The sequence below is a fragment of the Oratosquilla oratoria genome, chromosome 12 (genome assembly GCF_046742065.1).
Source record: "Oratosquilla oratoria isolate Oo_2021 chromosome 12, ASM4674206v1, whole genome shotgun sequence".
NCBI lineage: Eukaryota > Metazoa > Arthropoda > Malacostraca > Stomatopoda > Squillidae > Oratosquilla > Oratosquilla oratoria.
The window spans coordinates 43,871,148-43,890,891 of NC_134788.1; positions in this window are offsets into that span (position 1 = coordinate 43,871,148).

Here is a 19,744-nt window from a genome sequence, read left to right on the forward strand (position 1 = left end):
ATCTTCAGTGGGGATGAGGGAAATAGACTAACTAGCATCAGCATTAGCAAGGAAGAAGTCAAAAGGACTCAAAGCTACAAAATCCCCGGGTCTAGTTGAATTTTTTCCAAGAGTTCTAAAAGAGTGTCATTTTGAAAACTGTGGCCAGTTAACAGAAGTATTTAGTAAGTTGGTAGACATGGATTCTTGCCTATTTCTTGGGGGTAGGCAAATGTTTCTGTTTTCAAAAAGGGTGTTAAATCTATGCACAACTACAGACCAATTAGTTTGAAATTGGTTATAGGTAGAATGATGGAATCAATAACAGCTAATAGAATTAGAGCTCGCATTATAATTTGATTCATGATTCATAGCATAGGTTCACCAGAGGTAAGTCATGTGTAACTAAATCTTTTATCCTTTCACACTAATCTCCACAAGGCAGCATATCAAAATGATGGTGACTGTATTATTCACCTAGACTTTAGCAAAGTGTTTGACAGGGTGCCCCACCAGAGACTACTAAATAAAGTCAAAGCCCATGGAATGTAAGGGAAAGTGTATGAATGGATTGGATCATGGAGTAGTGACAGAAAACACTGGGTCACCATTGATGGTCTAAAATCCAAATGGACTGTTACTATTGGAGTTCCTCAGGACTTGGTTTGTGTCCTTTATTTGGATGTGGATTTGGGGTGGTGGTAGAACCGTCTCAGGAATGTACTTGCTTGACATTATGTTACATTGATGTCTTATTGACTTGTCATATATGAATAACCTGCACAGAAGAGACATTGTGTATTTTGTCCATCACCAGTGGACAAATGTCCTCCTCATCTTATTTCTTCCACTTTCACATTTATTCATTGGAGGTGAACAAATGACCTCCACATAGACAATTGCTCCATCTCCTTAACCTTTCCTAGGCTCCAATGACCTCCTCTGTCCCCCCGGACCTTCCTATTTATTGTCATGTTTCTTTCTTGTTTTGCCAATTACACACAAAAGAGCAAATGTGGTTATCAAAATCTACCTGGCATTGGTTAGACCCATCCTTGACTATTTTTGGTCCTATCAAATGGATATTAATTGACTAGAATCAGTAAAAATAGAATATCAAGAAATCATAAAATTGGTAAAGTAAAAAAAGTGAACTTGAAAAGAGACCCTGGAATAATAAACGGCAAAGACATGAAACCGGACAAACATATCAATAAAATAGTCAGAGAAACCTTCAACCCAGTAAGTTCAATGAAAGTGGCATTTGACTACTTGGATGAGGAAATTATTTAGAAAATATTTTTTACACTAATAAGACCAAAACTGGAGTATGCAGCAACACTATGGACACCCAGTACTAAAAGGAATATAAAAAATTAGAATACAAAGAGTAATGACAAAATTGGCACCAACTCTCTCCAAATTAACATACAAACATTGTCCAAAATGGAGTTACCAACTCTGGAACAAATAAGAGAAAGAGGAGATCTGCTGACTGTTTATAGAATCATGAAAGGAATGGAAATCCTAGATAGGAGTGATTTATTAAAATGGGACAATGGAAAAACAAGAGGACATGGAAAAAACTCAAAAAGGGTAACTATAGAAGAAATCTTGAGAAAAAAAAAAAATCTTCCCACATAGAATACTACCTGGAATAATTTAGACAAAAAAAAACAGCGTGTGCAAACACTAGTCAAGATTTTAAGAAAAAACTTGATGCTGAATGATACTAAGACGGGTCACCACCAGCATAGCTCCCTCCCCGCATAATACAACTAGGTAAGTACAACTGGACAAATATATATATACATATATATGTATATATATTCACAGACATGACAGAATTGAATAGACACCAAGAGCAATTGTTTAATTCATCAAGCAAGTAATTGATACAATTAAAGGGCTTATAAATGGTCACAATGTGAATAACTAATACTTGGTTGATATCCCCTTTGCTTTTTTCAATGCAAGGGCCCTTCTAGGCATACTAGTGATTAGTTCATGAATATCATCTTGAGGGATTTCTTGCCTTATTTCCCATAATAATCCCAAGAGTTCAGGCTTTGAAGATGGCTTCTTGTTCTTTGTGCAAAGTTGTCAGTCTAATATGCCCCAGACATGTTCAATAGGGTTCATATCCGGGCACTGACTTGGCCATGGAAGTTTCCTGGTCCCATTTTGGCTCAACTAGTTTTGTGTTGCTTGAGCAGTGTGACAAGGAGCTCCATCTTCCATAGATAGGAAGTCATTTTCATTCATTCTACCACTGGAGAATATTGGAATGAGTCCTTTGATTTAGAAACATATTTGCCTGAATTGATGTTTCCTTGACACTCCACAAGCTCTGATCGACCATTCGTCGAAATTACACCCCATACCATTATTGAAATGCCCCATGTTTCACTGTTGGCCCAAGTCTTTTCAGGTCAAACTCTTGACTCCAGTCTCCAGACCCACACTCTTCCACTGTCAGAAAATATTATAATAATGGTTGCTTTAGTTTTCATGAGCTGGAAACTCCCAGCTCCACAGTAATTAGCAATGGTCCTCAGCCTTTCCTATAGACATCTTTTGTAAGAAACTGGATTATTGCCTGATATATTTGTGTAAGATAGTTTCAATGTCACTGGCTTATAGTACTAGGAGAAGAGCAGTCACCATTTGTCTGTTATCCTTATTTGACAAGGTGGAAGAAACACAATTGAAGTTGGTAACCATGTGCCTGGTCTGGGATTGAGTATGAGCCTTTCAGTTGCACTTCCAGATGGAGGCAATGGGAGTTGATGGATTCTGAAGAATAACAGTAGGAAGATGATTACCTCTAATGTCTGTTTTGCAGAACCGCTATAAGGAGGTACCCATCATTAGTTCCTGGAAAACTGTTAATAAAAGAAAAAAGAACCATAATACTTTACCTGCAATGGATTTAAAATGCTCCATGACCCTTTGAATATCACCTCCACATGGCATCTTCACCCAGTCATGGGATAATCCTCTTATCACTGCTGAGACCCTTTTGACACAGCGGCTGACGTATGCTTGTGAAATATCATAGTTGTGGGAGATGGTGAGCTGCTCTCCTCCAGTAGCAAGAAACCTCAAGGTTATGAGGACTTGGAGGTGAGGTGGTACAGGACTCCCTATGAAGGAATGGAAAACCAATCGATCTATTATCCATGGTCTCTCTCTCTCTCTCTTTTTTTTTCCAGAAGACCTATGGTCTTTAGGTAATTAGAAAGAGCCTTGGGGGGTCCACATGTCACTCAGGGAAGATATAGTGTTATTGTCTAATGACTGTTAGTGAGGGGCAGTGTAGTATAAATTATTCCGTGTCCTCTGTATGGCAGTTGCATCTGGGTCTGAATATATGGCCATGCCAATTCTGTGTTGGTACCTATCTAAATGCTGAATGGTGTCCTAGGTGCAGGCAAGTCTGTAAACATCTTATTAGGTGGGGGAGGTTTTTTCTGGGGGACTTTTGGTTGGGGTTGCTGTTGGAGTATTGAGTTTGGTGATCTATCTTGAATGGCTTATTTAGTAATCTGAGTATGTCTTTGTGTGGTATAGGTAACAGGTTGTTATAGATGTTGGAGTAGCAGCATGATGCTGGTGTACTCTTTTCTTTTTATTGCATTCTGTTGGTGTGGTGTTTAAGGTTCTGATGTAGAATGAAGTTCCTCTCAATTTCGTGTGTTCTGCGGTGAGGAGTTTGGTTTCTCTGTGTATGTGTCCACTTGGGGGTAGTTTTGATGCATCTTCACTCAAAGAAGGAAATGTGCCACAGGACTGGAAAATGCAAATATTGTACCAATATATAAAGGAGGAAACAAGGAAGATCCAACCAACTACAGACAGGTCTCCCTAACAATCACAGTAGCAAAAATGTGTGAAAAGGTGAAATGGACGCTGCCGTATGTAGCATGAACATGGCCGTTGCCTGGAGCATGACCTGCGCACAGATTCAGTGACCTTGCAAAGGTGCCTGGATGGACGATGCCATCAGTGGCCGTCCCCGGCTACGCGCGAGGGCGAGCGGGGAAATGTTGACGACCAGTCGCCGTGTTGAAATCACCCGATAACTCGCCGACGAACCACACGGGGGTAACAATTACTCTGGTGCGTTCTGAGGAGAATCGCGGTGGTTCTCCGACTACAGTTCCGAAAAAAAAAGTGTCAGAGAGAAGACACGTTGTTGAACAGCTGCAATGAAAACGCTGCACGTAGAAGCAGGTCATCCAGGCATCCGACGCACTCTATGTTGAGCTCGCCGAGAGCTGTCCGCTGCTGTCACCCGTGAGCAAGTGAAACGAGTGGTGGGCGGCTGCGATGGATGTATCCCGTGGAATTGATCCTGCACTGGTGCGCTGGCGGCACAGGTCGCTGGAGGTTAAGGAAAGGTGGTCGCGTCTGGCAGTGGAGTCACGCACTTTGGCGACGAGACTTACCTCAGCATAATCGACTGTGGTCCGCCACGGTTCTACCTGTGGAGGCCGTTGCGTCAACCTGATATCGACAACGTGGTCCGTGAGCTGATTTAGGTCTTATTCGAGCGTGGAGGACCAGAGGAACAACTCCTGTTAAGGGGAGTTTACACGGGGTATTTGGTTGTCGAACAAGTGTTCGACAACCAAATACCCCGTTCACACATCATCACTTTAAACACGTGTCTGTCTGTCGAACCGCATTCGACGAACCGTTTGACAATGTAAAGCCCCTCTGAGGCAATGGCCCGGTGTTTCGTAGCAGTAGGGCATTTGCCGTTGGGTTGGCCAAGAAGGGGAAGATGAAACCGAGATTCAGGGCCATCAACGCAATTAAATTCATCCCTGCAAGGGAAGGCTGAAGCGTAGGTGATGCAATACATCTATATAATTGTACACCGCGAGACGAAAGCTTGCTTGCAAGCGTCCCGTTTCTTGGTGGTCGACGAATGGAATAAACTTAGTAACCATGTAGTAAGCGCTGAAACATGGACTAAGAAATTTGCCTAACAAAGGGAGGCTAAGGCACCTTAACTTACACTCTCTGGAAAGACGCAGAGTGCGGGGTAATCTAATAGAGGTGTTCAAGTGGATCAAAGGCTTTAACAAGGCTGATGCAAACAAGGTCATCATTTAAAAATTACAGGGCAGGACTCGCAGTAATGGTTATAAACTGGACAAATTTAGGTTTGAAAAGGAAATAGGCAAGAATTGGTTTACTGATAGGGTGGTCGACGAATGGAATAAACTTAGTAACCATGTAGTAAGCGCTGAAACTATCAGTTATTTTAAGAAACGATAAGACAACTTTGTGGATGGGGATGACAGGTGGTGATGGATACGGAGCTGCCTAGTGTACAGTAGGCCTTATGGTCTCTTGCAGTCTCCTTCATTCTTATGTTCTTATGAATCTATGGGTACGCGCCACGGGACATTCTGAGGAATGCTGAAGACGACGACGCGGTAACTGCCGCTGAACCCAACTAACAGAACCGAGTGTGGGTGGGTGCGCCACAGAGGTTAGCGCTGCACTGAGAGGTCTCTCACGCTGGCGTCGTGGCTGGCTTGGAATCACGGACGGTTGTAGAGGTCGACGGTACGGCGCGGCACGTGAAAGACGTGCGGCCACGCTCTAGTTATGTGCGAGACGTTTCCACCAGTTTTACTGGACCGCTGAAAGCTGAATCGACAGAGGAACCATTGCTGGTGTCAGTGGCGTCGCAGGGGAGCATGGCATCACGCGGGCGCGTCATGGAGCAAGAAGCTTATGAGGTGGATCAATCGGACATTGTCACCTGTTTAATACAAGAGACAGAACGACTGTTGACTGCAGAGGACGGTGCGGCGAAGTAGAAGGGACGCGTGAAGCAGTGCTCTTGCTGTGCACGGCAAGGAGGAGTGTAGTGGAAACTTTCTAGTATTTTATATTGCGTATTGTATATTGACGTCTGTTCCATTCAATGTAGTTGAAATAGATGCTCCCGTCAGTATATGCGTGGTTAGGTGAAGCCAGTCAGCTCCACCAATGGCGTCAACAGCGCCACTGATGACGTCACTATCACGTGACCGTAACGTGATCGCGGAGTGGCTGGCGCCACGCGTGGCAGATCGCAGGAATCAATGTGTTACGAGTCAGTCTGTGGATGAGAAAGAAAATTCACCGGGTTCTCGTGTGAACCACGGCAGTGACAGTGACGTCAAACCAGTGGTTTTAAACTCCGATGACAAGCTTTTTGTCATTTGGTCAAACAAAACAAAAAATCATAAAACACCAAAATGTTTGATCAAACACCAGAAAAATATGACGCCAAGCGAGGACTGACGTCGGAGTTTAACCCATTCAACTCCGATGACAAGATGTCTTGTCATTTGGTCAAATAAAACAAAAAATCATAAAACACAAAAATGTTTGATCAAACACCAGAAAAATATGACGTCAATCCTCGCTTCGCTCGCAGCGAAGCGAGGACTGACGTCATATTTTTCTGGTGTTTGATCAAACATTTTGGTGTTTTATGATTTTTTGTTTTATTTGACCAAATGACAAGACATCTTGTCATCGGAGTTGAATGGGTTAACACGTGCTGTGACGCCAGTGTAGAGCGAGCTGTCTATTGGTTATATGTTTTCGTGTGCGATTGTACGCGCACTTAATAATCAGACACGGTCACCCTTCTGAGAATAACTTTAGCTAACTTCCAGTCTCTTGGTAGCCTACATCCCCAAACGATTTCTTCTTAATTCCTTGTGGAATAACAAATTCATTTTTCATTTCTTTTCAGATTTTTGCATTCCAACAGTCAGGTCCTGGCATGTCATTTTCTTTGAGTTTTTCTATAATACATCTTCCAATCTTTTCTTTGGTTATATCTACAGAAGTAAGTTTCCTTTCAACTTATCACAGGCTTCAGTTAAGAGGCAGAAGTAAATGTTTAAGATATCACATATGTCTTCACTTGAATATTCACGATGACTGTTGACAGACATAAGTAGGCCATTGTGATTCCTAATAACATTAGTGGATCAATGTGATTCCTAATAATCTTTTGATCTCTTACGTAATTATAGAATTCTTTGGGATTCTCTATTTAATTTCAAAACAAGAAAAAGAAAAAGAAAATAAACCAAATGAATAGAAACATGACGTCCCATTTTATTGTTGTGGTAAAATAATGAATAGATAAATATCACGACCAGTTTTGTCCATCGGTTTGACTCGAAATTCTAGTCTTACCAGTAGTCGATAATTTTATTCTAATAAGAGCGGCTAAAGGAGAAAAGAATCACAACACATCAAGCCTCCCAGGACATCTATGAACATCAGAAATATCAATGCTCTACGAGTATACCATGCCAAAGGAAACAAGACACAAAACTCAATCAGACAAGGAAAAAAAAAATTCTCACTGTTTATATATATATATATAAAAAAAAACCTACATAGGATACAGAAAAAATTACCTCGTTTGTCCAATGCACTTGGAAGATCTGCTTGAATGGTGTTAATAAGTCGGATAACACATTCCTTACTCAGTCTGAATCGCACGAGAAACTCTTCGGAAGTCATGTCTTCAAAGGGATTCATGCGGTCTACAACCACACGCCGTGGGGCACGTATTTGAGCCAACCTCTCAATGTTCCATATTCTGTCAATTTTGCGCAGTCTCTGAAAGGCTGGATGCATTTTTTCTCACTCTACCCTGGTTTAAACCTGTCATAATGTAGCTGGACTTAGTCTTAACAAAATTGATAACATCAGTTGCACATATCAATATAACTTTTTCTACTGAAGGGACGCCAGAGATGACTAAAACAATGTCAAGCACAGAATCAAACGGTAACAGACACCATATAACACAGATGTAGCCATCACAAAGAAAACACAGAACATAATGTCTTGTACTGCCTAACAATCTCTAATTTGAGCAGCAGTTCCAAATATCTCTATTTGATCTATAGACCACCCTTGTTCCTCTTCTTTTCTTCATAGTTAGTGTGGATGAATATGAAACTAGGGAGACGTGTGTCTTTGTAAGCGCATATGGGCCTGGTAGTGAGAAGAGAGAGGAGGTAAAGGAGGCTTTTTTGATCAATCTAAATTGCTTAGTGAGTTTTGGAAGGAATGCAACTGTAGTGGTATAGAAAGATAACAATGCTAGAATAGGGGTTGAACCAATAGATGGAGTGGTTGGGAAGTCTGGAGTGCCTTGTAAAAATCACAGTGGAGAGCTGATGGTGATGTGTTCAACTGTTTACGATAGAAAGTCAAGCATAAGTACACATGGGAGAGGATGGTGGATGGAAGGGTGGTTGATAAGGCATTAATGGACAATGTAGTGGTATCCAAAAGAAGAGCAGGAAGAGTTCTGGATGTTCCTGTTCTTAAGGAAGAAAGTGGGGGATTATCTGATAATATTTTGGTGGAAGGTAAGTTGAGAAAGGTATCCAAAAGAAGAACAGGAAGAGTTCTGGGTGTCCATGTTTTTAAGGAAGAAAGTGGGGGATTATTTGATAATATTTTGGTGGAAGGTAAGTTGAGAAAGGAGGATAGGAGAAAGAGGAAAATGGCTTAAAGTAAAGAGGTGCTTATAGTAAACTTTTTTAAATGAGAAGGAAAAGGACCAGGAGCACAAGAAGCAGAGACAAGTGTGGAAGGTGGTGAAGGGTAGAGTATAGGTATGGGTGGAAGAGGAATGGAAGTGTTTCAAGAAGGGAGTAACAAAGTGTGGAAAGATGGCATGTGGAACAAGAAGGATGGAAGGGGACAGAAGGAAGTGTAGTGAGTGGTGGGATGATGAAATGGTATTAGAAGAAGCGAACATTCAGGGATTGGTTGCAAAATAGGATGAGAAAAACGCATGAGAGGTAGGTAAGATAAAGGAGGAGGATAAATGAGAGCATATTTAAATTGGGGGAGGAGTATGGCACAACTTACTGAAAGTAATGAAAAGATGTTTAGGAAAGAAGTTAAGAGAGGAAGGGGAGGTGAGTCAGGCAGAAAAAGTGAAAGGTGCAGATGGACAGAGGAGGTTGGCAGAGGTGGTGAGGGGAAGATAGAGGATAAAGAGGGATTAATGGTAGTAATGAGAGGTGCTAAGAAAATGACAATGATGGGAGAGGAAAATGAAGGAGAAATAAGAAAAGATGAAGTACGAGTTTTGAAAATGATGAGAGTAGGTGAGGCACCCGAGTTGGATGGGTGTTATGCGGAGTGTCTCAAGAAGGGAGATACAGTAATGGTGGACTGGCTGATGAGGTTGTTTAATGTGTGTCTCAGGGAGAGTACAGTACTGGAGAATTGGAGGAGTCCCTGTATAGTTCCACTTTACAAGGAAAAAGGGGACAAATGTTATTGTAGTAGTTTTAAAGGGATCAGTTTGTTGAGTGTAGTTGGGAAGGCTTATGAGAGGGTAATTAAGAGGATTAGGATGGGAACAGAGAGAGTAATTGGTGAGCAGTGTGGGTTTAGGAAAGATAGGCATCGTGTGGATCAGATTCTTGTGGTGAGAACAAATTTGTGAGAAAACTTTATCAAAAGGTAAGGGTATTTTTTGGGCCTTTACAGATTTGGAAAAGGTTTATGACAGGGTAAACGGGAAGGCACTATGGGAGGTATTGCAGACATATGGGATTAGGGGAAAGTTGTTAAGGGCACTATTGGAGGTATTGCAGATATATGGGATTTGGGGAAAGTTGTTAAGGGCAGTCAAGGGTTTTTATGAGAGTAGTAAAGCCTGTGTTAGACTTGGAAATGGAGAGAGCGAGTGGTTTGAGGTAAATGTGGGGCTGCATTAGGGATGTATTATGTTGCCATGGCCGTCTCAAAGTGTACATGGGCGGTGTGGGATGTAAATGCAAGGGTAATGGACAGGGGCCTGGAAATGGTTAGAGATAATACAAAGTGGAAGGTGAGCCAGTTGTTGTTTGCTGATGACAATGCACTTGTGGCAGGGTCAGAGGGTGGATTAAGGCAGTTAATAATGGAGTTTAGGAAGGTATGCAACAGGAGAAAGTTAAAGATAAATGTGGGTAAATGTAAGGTGATGAGATGTATAAAGTTAGATAATGGTAGAGAGTTGGAGGTCTTAAAGAAAGAGGGGGAAAGTGGATAGTTTTAGGTATTTGGAGTCTTATGTGGCAGGAACTGGAGGAACAGAGGTGGAGGTAAATTGTAGACTGAGAAAAGCAAGTAAATGCCTCTGGGGATTAAAAAGTGTCAATAGAAATAAATATTTGGGGGTGGATACAAAGAAGAGGTTATATGAAGGGGTGATTGTGGAGTGGGGTGAAGACTTTAAATTTAAGAGAGGCAAAGAGAAGTTGAAATATGTTTGAGATGAAATGTCTGAGAAATATGGTAGGGGTAACAAGGTTGGATAGAGTGAGAAATGAGGAGGCAAGGAGGAGATCGGGGGTGGAAAAGGAGATGACAGATGCGGCTAATGAAAGAGTATTGAGATGGTTTGGACACATGGAAAGAATGAGTGAAGAAAGATTAGCAAAAGAGGTGTGGAAGGCAGAGGTGGATGGAGTGAACTTCAGGGGACAACTGAGGATGAGATGGATGGATGGGGTGAAAGGGGCTTTGAGCAAGAGGGGAATGTCTGTTGAGCAAGGAAGGGAGAAGGCAGGAGATAGGGGTGAATGGAGAAAGGCTGATGATACTGTGATGTAAGGATGGAAGATGGTAGGGGATGGGAATTAGGAGTGGTTATGTGTGAATGATATTTTGATGCACCCTGAAGGGATTTCTCCGTCTTCTCTATTGTTTGCATGAGGGGACAGAGGGTAAGGTGTTACTTAGGGAATGAAGTGACCTTGCTGTGGATGTACTGTTTTGCTTCATTACTTCTGACCCTTCTGGGCAGTGGGCAGGATACAGGGATGATCCTCCATCCACAAAAAAGCTGAGAGGGAGGAGAGAGTGGTGGAGGATGGGAGTGGAATGGGTGGGAGTGGGTACATATCCTTTAACTGGGCTACCTCCCTTGTATGGGGGAAAAAGCTCTTGGTCTATAGACAGTTCCTCTGAGTGAACAACTTGGAGCTGAATAACTTCCCCCATATGAATCCAAGGTTAGTATGACTGAATGTAATACCATGATATTAATGCATTATAGAATTCAGCTCCGTCATTATTATTTTTTTTTTTGGGGGGGGGATCAGTTTCTTTATTACTGTTATAACAAGAAAACAAATTTGAGCAGTAAGGAATTTTAATTCATACAGGTTACTGTACAAAACAATTATAAAAATGGACCTTTTTTATTTTACCATTATACTGTATTTATAGAAATGGTGCATTTACACCACCTGGGCAATAGATAAATACATTGAGTTTTTTTTTTTTTTTTTACAAGACAGTGGAGCTATAGAAGAAGCTAATAACCTTCTCAGGTACACAAGGCATATTGTGGGCATGTTTGCAAACTGCTAGAGCCATACAATTTGTCCAGAGTGGACATATCTTATCTGTTTCATTCCTTAACCTACGTTTTCATGTCAGGTGGCTGCAGTGGAATCTACTTAGGTGAAATCTGTTCAAATGCCAAAGGGATGCAACACTCCCCACTTCCTAAAAGGTGTTGCAGCCCAGAGGGGCTGGCACCTGGTCTCTAGACTAGGTTAGAGATTCACTATACTCTCCCAGAGGATTCCTCCCTACTATCTTCCTTTCCTATATTTCTATTTTCTCACATTGGGAGGTCAGTATGCTGGCCCCTTACCACCCACTTCTGTTAGCTAGAGACACAGAAGTCAACTCAGGCCCACATTCTTTAAACCCATAAACTATGCACACACACACACAACAAATGCAGAATCCAGAGAGCAGCAACAAAAATGGCACCTGCACTTGCAAACATGTCATATGAAGAGAGATTGGCTAAACTGGAGTTATCGACACTGGAGCAAAGAAGAGAGAGAGAGGTGACCTATTGACCATCTACAGAATCATGAAAGGCACAGAGATACTTGATAGAGAGGACTTACTAAACTGGGACAAGAGAAACACAAGAGGACATGGAAAGAAAATAAAAAACATAGCTATAGAAGTGAACCGAAGAAAAAGTTTTCCACAGAGTAGTAGACACTTGGAACAAACTGGACAATGAAATAGTATGCGCAAAAACCATTCAAGAGTTTAAAAGCAAACTAGACACTGCGAGATACAAAGGCGGAACACCACGAGCATAGCTCCCCTTCCCGCAAAATACAACTACGTAAATACATGCCACTACTGACTCCACTTAACATGTACATCACTTACCAACATGAACCAATACTTAAAGAACTGGAGCTGTAAACAACACATAACAATGCTCACACCCATAAAAACACTAACACAAGACACCCTAAACATACTTCAGGTAAACATAAATGGACTCACAAACACTCAGAGCTGCTCCATTTCCACCTCCAACCCAACATACATAGAGCACTTATACAAGAAACAAAACTGACACCACAAATAACAATACCCTTGTTCATTGATTACACAATAATAAAAGACAACACAATATATGAAGTTGGATTCATAACACTAGTACACAACAGCATGTCTTTCTCTAACAAAAGAGAAGAGAGGAAAAAAGGAACCATGAGAAGGATATTATAGATAAATGCAAAGATCAACCCAAGCTATTCTATTGGTATGTGAATGGTAAACTTAAAAACAAACAGGAAATGGTGAAACTATGCCAAGGAAATATAGAATACACAGAAGAATTAGAGATGGCTGAAGTCATGAACAACCACTTTAAATTTGTCTTCACCAGAGAGAAAATACAAAATTGGGACGTAGATAATAACAAGCAATCTCCCCACATGAGTGAGTTTACAACATCACAAAAAGAAATATCAGAACATCTATCAAAACTGGATGTCAGAAAATCACATGGCCCGGATGGTATTGCAAATTGGATTCTAAAGGAATGCAAAGAAGAACTAACGGACAAAATACACATCATAATAAATAGCTCACTCAAAGAAGGAAAGATACCTAATGACTGGAAAAATGCTAACATTGTACCAATATATAAAGGAGGAAACAAGGAAGAACCCACCAACTATAGGCCAGTATCACTAACAAGCACTATAGCCAAAATTTGTGAGAAAATCATCAAGAATAGATGGGTAAAACATCTGGAAGACAACAACATATTAAACCCAAGACAATTCGGGTTCAGACAAGGAAGATCATGCACCACAAACTTAATATGCTTCTACTCAAGGCTAATAGACATAGTGCAAGAAAGAAATGGATGGGCTGATTGTGCATTCCTAGACTTGCAAAAAGCCTTTGACAAAGTACCACACAGAAAATTACTAAAAACAACAACAACAAAACTGGAACACATAGGAGGAATACAAGGGAACCTGCAAAAATGGATGGAGGACTTCCTGACTGGTAGAAAGATGAGAGTAATGCTCAGAGAAAAATATTCAGATTGGAAAGAGGGGATCAGTGGAGTACCGCAAGGATCTGTACTGGCACCAATAATGTTTGCTATCTATATGAATGACATGGACGAGGACGTGAACTGTTACATGAGCTTCTTTGCTGACGACGCCAAACTGTTAAGAAAAGTAGAAACTGATAAGGACTGTGAAGCACTGCAAGAAGACCTAAATAGGGTATGGAACTGGAGTCAGAAATGGGAAGTGGACTTTAATACTAAGAAGTGTAGCATGATGGAGTTTGGAAAAAGCAAAAACAGAATATCAGGAAAATATACAATTGGAACCAAGGAAGTAAAGAAAGTAGGATACGAAAAAGATTTGGGAGTAATTATCACGAACGACTTGTCCTATGATAAACAGATTAACAAAATTGTCGGGGAGACTTACAACTTGCTAAGATCAATAAAAGTGGCATTTACATACTTGGACGAAGACATGATAAAAAATATATTGGTTACATTGATAAGGCCTAGATTAGAGTATGTGGCGACATTGTGGTCCCCCAGTATCAAAAAGAATATAAAGAAAATAGAAAGAATCCAAAGAGCAGCTACAAAAATGGTACCTGCACTTGCAAACCTATCATACGAGGAGAGATTGGCTAAACTGGAGTTACCGACACTGGAGCAAAGAAGAGAGGTGACCTATTGACCATCTACAGAATCATGAAAGGCACAGAGATATTTGATAGAGAGGACTTACTAAACTGGGACAAGAGAAACACAAGAGGACATGGAAAGTAAATAAAAAACATAGCTATAGATGAGAACTGAAGAAAAACAGTTTTCCACATAGAGTTTTGGACACTTGTAACAAACTGGATATTGAAATAGTATGCGCAAAAACCATTCATGAGTTTAAAAGCAAACTAGACACTGTGAGATACAATGGCAGGACACCACGAGCATAGCTCCCCTTCCCGCAAAATACAACTGGGTAAATACTAGCAGATACGATAACTGAAATAATCACAATTGAAACACAAATAAGGACAACAACCTACACAATGACAAATATATATATGTATATATATATATACAGGTAACGTCTTTTATATACATGTATGTATTATCATCCTATATATATATACATATTTATACATACCAAGGACTACTATTACCAGCCAAATACCAGCCTCCGGGAACATATTCATAATCATATCACTCACCGCTCCATTAACACACTGAAAGACAACACACTGCTACATGCCAGACCCCCTGATATCCACCCTTCTGAATCCTCTCTCCCACGAAAGGACAGAGTCCACTTGGCCAGACTGCGGTGCGGCCACCACCCAGCACTTCTAAGCTACCAGAAGAGGCTGGATGACGCATTGTGAACACCTGCCCAGGATGTAACACTTCACCCCATACCATACAACACATAATGGAAGACTGCATTATACACAATCATGCATGCAAACAACACAACATACACTATAAAGGAAAACCCAGTTTCGGTTGTAGCATTCCTTGGGGAGACGGGACTGCTCGGACAGACAGTCTAGGGAACGACAACAACAAAATTGCACAGGACGTGCGCACCCAGATCACTGGGTCTGCTAGCGGAGGCCATTGCTTTCTTTGTAACCTAACATTTTATATTGGACAAATATATCAAAACTAGAAACCTAACATTGTATATTGGACAAATATATCAACTATTGACTTATTCAATGCAGTATAAGTTAATATAAACTTTTATAGTGAAATAAGAAACTATCTTTAAGGCACTGTTATGCTTTGAAATGCCAATTTTAGCTGGACTTAACAGGTATTATTGTATGAGGTTAGTGGACACCAGGGTTATCATTTTTTTTTTTATCTTTTTGAAAATATATAAAATAGATTTGTTTTATTTAAATCAGATTTATTTGATTTAAATAGATTTTTTTATAGATCTTAAATATTGTGGGATTGCTATCTGATATACAATCTGATTGCTGAAGGACATTTTTAGCATATCAATATAAGGAGCAGTGTTATATAAACTTGCCACAAGTATACAAGGAACGGTATAAGCCTACATGTAGTATATACCACTGTGCAGCCCACAACAAGTTTCAACAAGATTCTTGTTGAAACTTGTTCTAGAATAGCAGCTTCTCACCGAGTCAGTTGCTGCTTTGGAATCAACCAGGAAGGATATATTCTGGACCTGGCAGAGTGGTTCCTTCAGGCAGAAAAAATTATCCTGTCTGGAATTATTTTGAAAAACCACCAACAACTTCTGGCAAAGGGTACTGAGCTAAATGCAAAGACTGCAGCCAGGAACTACAGGGAATTGTGTCAAGATTAAAATCTCAGAGATAAATGCCGAGGTCAGCCACAGCATATAGAAGAAGTTGACCCAGGTAAATAATTTTACTTATATTGTGTGCATTTCTCCCTTTTCATACGCAATTATATAAACTTGGTGAGCAATGGAGAGCATGTGCAATAAAAGTGTGAAGACCTAAAGAGATGATATTTCAACTTCATTCCTTCTAAATTTGGGTAATGACTATATCACTATAATATACTGTATCCACTCAACATTGTGTAATATATTTCATAGGTTCCATTGGAATTCAGCTCACATGGGATTCAGCCCAAAGGGATTTAGCCTAACCTAACCCAACTAACCCATTATTTATAGTGAATTTAAAAGTGGACTGAATCCTGTGTGGGCTGAATTCCAAGCCCACCTATTTCATATCCTGTTAATTATTTCCAAGATAATTTAGTGGCTTGTGTGAATACAATCATAAAAAAAAAAAAATAACTACTGTACTCAAAAGTAGCCTAAATCACACTGTATTCATCAATTTATTTATTCATTTATAAATCATGCAATATGCTAAAATTTTCGGTTTTCATTTCAGGATCTGTATCAACAGCTTCATCAGCTCCACTTGAATTATCTGCAAACCTGACTCCATTAAAAAGGTCACTATCAGACTCCTCCACAGGCGCCACTTCTGCTAAATAATTTTCATCTGAAAGAGTCATCAACATCTCTGGATAGATTTATCATAAAAACTTCAGCCTCTCAAAAGGAAAAGCTCAACAAAGAAGTTGCAAGAATTATATTTCTTACAAATTCATCATTTCGTTTTGTTCAGCATCCTCAGCTTCTCAAGATGGTTCAGAACCCGAGGCCAGGTTATATTCCTCCATCCAGAAAAGATATTGCTGATAAGTACTTGGATCTCGCATATGAAAAGGAATATAAAAAGTGTGCAGATGACCTGTATGATGAAACTGTATGTCTTTCAATTGATGGGTGGTCTAACATCCATAATGAACCCATAATATGTGTCACTCTAACAACATCCACTGGTCAGATTTATTTAGTTGACACAATAGACACATCAAGGAAACCTCACACTGCTGAATATCTTCTACAACGTGTACAAAATTCGATCAAGAATGCTGAACATGATTTTGGTTGTCACACTGGAAGTGTTGTGACAGACAATGCAGCAAATGTCACCAAGATGAGAAAACTCTTGGAGGAATCGAGTGAACCTGAGCATAACTCCTCACATACAGTTTATACCATTCCTTGTATACTTTTGGCAAGTCTATATAACACTCCTTATATTGATATCCTAAAAATGTCCTTTAGCAATTAGATCGCATATCAGATATCAATCCCACAATATTTAAAATCTATAGAAAAATCTATTTAAATCAAATAAATGTGATTTAAATAAAAAATATATATATATTTTCTATATTTTTTGAAAGAAAAAAAAAAAATCACCAACCCTGGTGTCCACTAACCTCATACAATAATACCTGCTAAGTCCGGCTAAAATTGGCATTTCAAAGCATAACAGTGCCTTAAAAATAGTTTCTTAATTCACTATAAAAGTTTATATTAACTTAAATTGCATTGAATAAGTCAATAGTTAATATATTTGTCCTATATACAATGTTAGGTGTCTAGTTTTGATATATTTGTCCAATATAAAATGTTAGGTTACAAAGAAAGCAATAGCCTCCGCTAGCAGACCCAGGGATCTGGGTGCACACGTCCTGTGTACTAGTAGTCCTTGATACATACATATACCAAAGGCTTTTTCCCCCTACATGGGGGGTAGTCAAAAAATAATAAGGGCATAGAAACTACTCCCACCCATTCCATTTTCTATATATTCCACTCCCCTCCACCCTCCTCCCTCTCTCTCATCTTGGTACCTCCTGGATGATGGGTCATCCCTGCATCCTGTCCACTGCCCAATACGGTTTCATCTTTTAACTCAAACTAACAAACTACATATTAATATGTGATCTGAATGCACATTATTTAATCTGTCTTAACACACAAACAGCCAATCAAAGAGGACACAGAATACTTGAACAATTCCCCAACCAAAACATAACACTGGTCAACAAAGAATTTGTCCCAAGGAAAACAATAGCTGTATCTTATATGCTTTTGTATGCAGAATCAAAAAATAATGTCAATTTTTTTCCACATTGGAAATAAGCGTACATGCTTTTTGTGTTATCCTCAGCAATTTGCAATTATTATTTCAAACAATGTGTTCTTGTCATTAACTGCATTTCATGTATATTGATGCTTTGCCAAATAAAGTATCTCTCTCTCTCTCTATCAACGGTTTTTTGTTTCACGGTATGTTACATTATATGTGTTATGTGGGATAAATTTCAATCAAGTGAGTGGCAACACTGCATGAGATTGTTGTACATTTGGTAGTACGTACTGCATTTGAAGTGTTAGTGTGAGGTTGTGCATTTGTGTGGCAATAAGTTTGTGATCCTGTACAGTAGCGTACCTGCCATTCACCTTCACAATGCCAGAAAACAGTATAAACCACCCAGACAATTTTTGCTTTATTTGCAGTGTATTGACATTTAAGTCACAAAGATGGTTTATCACACCATTGATTAACAAGTGTTATGAACATTATTTTGGCTGCAAAGTTGGGACCAAGATAAAAGCTGGGCCCCTCATGTGTCTTGTGTAACCTGTGTCAGGCTTCTCATTGCATGGGCGAAAAGTTCACGCCATATGCCTTTTGCCATCCCTATGGTTTGGATAGAACCAAAAGTTCATACTTCAGATTGCTACTTCTGCATTATAGAAAAGGTAAAACATCAACATCCAAGCATATTGTAAAATATCCTAACCTATCATCTGCTATGAGACCAAACCTCACAGTCAAGACTTTCCTGTACCTGACCCTCCAAAACAAATGGGGGTGATGATGAGTTAAGTGAAGAGGTTATGGAAAAAGAAACATAAGACATGCACTTTCAGCCAATCTGTTCTTCAAGTGAACCACATTTATTGAGTCAGGGAGATCTGAATAATCTTGTGGGGGATTTAAACTTGTCAAAAAAAGCAATCTGAACTTCTTGCTTTCAGGTTAAAGGGTTGTAATCTTCTTCAAAAAGAATCCAAATTTAGTTTTTATCTTCTTAAGCGACATTATGATTTTGAACAGTTTTTCTCACTTAGGGATGGTGTGGTGTTTTGCAATAATGTATGTTCTGTTATGGAGGAACTTAACCATAAATATGACAGGAATGAGTGGTGCTTGCTTATTGATGCTTCAAAAGTGAGCCTGAAAGCTGTTTTGTTCCACAATGGAAATAAGTTTCCTTCTGTTCCTCTGGCCCATGCAGCTAACATGAAGGAAACATATGAGAGTATGAAGCTTCTGTTTCAAAAAATTAAATATAATGAGCACAAATGGAATATCTGTGGTGACCTGAAGGTTATGGCACTTTTACTTGGAATGCAGCCTGATTACGCAAAGTTTTGTTGGTTTCACTGTGAGTGGGACAGTCAGGATAAGAAAAATCATTATGAAAAGAATGTGTGGCTGAAATTATCTCCCAGAAGCAAAATACACTCGTAAATCATAGATTTCTACATTTTAAAGGTAGGTTTCATTGAAATATCAGCCTTATTCATTAGTTTTAATTGTTTAAAATCTAATAGGCTTCACAGAAAAACTATGCCTGATAGAAAAATTCTGAAAACCTATTTGGAATCGGCAGAAAAAAATCTATCAAGTTCACATTATTTTGCTTGAGGGACAGGTATTTTAATAGATTTTGTTGACCAGTGTAATCAACTCCAGCAACAATACCACTAGACAAACTCTACGATGCAACAACCAGCATCCCCTGACATAATATGTCCACCATCCCTGCAAAAGCAAATGGTATGGGAAACTACTGAAGATTTTTCATCTGATCACTTCCTAATAAAGATTATCACAAAACTGGAAGAGAAAATATAACCCACAGTCAAGATGATATCCACAAATTGCTAACAAGCAAACTGGCAAGAGTACT